At 29.1% G+C, this 1029-nt stretch overlaps 1 protein-coding gene across 1 annotated transcript in view; it reads right to left on the bottom strand.

Moving 5' to 3' along the window:
• Positions 1-1029, bottom strand: part of LOC111676689 (multidrug resistance protein homolog 65) — a 7345-nt gene that overhangs the window by 5377 nt on the left and 939 nt on the right. The window lies entirely within an intron of this gene.

The raw sequence follows: 1029 nt of genomic DNA, 5'->3' as shown, positions 1-1029 counted from the left end.
AACTTAGTCGCGTCCAGGGTCGACTTACGGATCCACAAACCTTAAGTAATAACACGATATATTTACCCTTTCTGGGGGTTAACTTAAATAATCTCTTTATTGACTTTTCACGGTAAGAACAGGCAACCGAAGTCACGGTTAAAAATTTATTAGCTAACACTCAACCTAAGGCTAAGCGTTAGTTTCAAAAATACAACTGATTCTACAAAGTAAAATCAGTCGGCTCTTCAATTATTTCATTAATAATTTCCGAGTCTTTATTAGCAGATTCTCGTCTTGTGTGAACCGCCCCGAATGAACAAAACCTTCTCAACTTATACTTATTTTGAAATAAACTAAATGGGAATTATATGACTACTTGGTATCTCTTGTTTAATAGTCAATGCAATTAGTTGTTTTACTTACACAAGTATTAGTGTACTGTGTGTGGGTATGAACACAACATGTTGGTATGAAATGTTCATGTTCGGTTGAATATGTTGTAAGTTGTATGAAAAATAATAGGGGGATTCAGACGAATAAGCAAAATGTAATTTATGAAATACATTATATTGTATACATATATATAAGAATAAAATAATGTAAAGTAAATGTATGTAGAAATAGTCAGGACTAATTCTACGTTACAACCAAAGAAACGCAATGAGTTCTGTAATAGTTTACTTTTATTGAAGACTTTCAGATGTAAACAACGCTTAGTAAAATATTTGAATAAAATAATGTTTTAAAATACATATTTATTACAATATTGATCTAAGCTTAAGTTGCCAAGCTGTTTAAATATTTGTATCTGATAAAATATAATATTAATACAAATCTGAAGACTTTTGAAATATTTAACAGTTTTCTTTAACGAAGTAAGTGTAGTTGTTGGGATTAATTAAATTTTATAACTTTCTGCAACGCAAATAGCTTACACAGTCTATGTATCTATCTATCTATCTATCTATCTATCTATCTATCTATCTATCTATCTATCTATCTATCTATCTATCTATCTATCTATATATCTATCTATCTATCTATCTA

The sequence above is a fragment of the Lucilia cuprina genome, chromosome 5, assembly GCF_022045245.1.
Source record: "Lucilia cuprina isolate Lc7/37 chromosome 5, ASM2204524v1, whole genome shotgun sequence".
Lineage (NCBI taxonomy): Eukaryota > Metazoa > Arthropoda > Insecta > Diptera > Calliphoridae > Lucilia > Lucilia cuprina.
The sequence above is the reverse complement of the archived record's forward strand: the minus strand, read 5'-3'. Positions and strand labels throughout refer to the sequence as shown.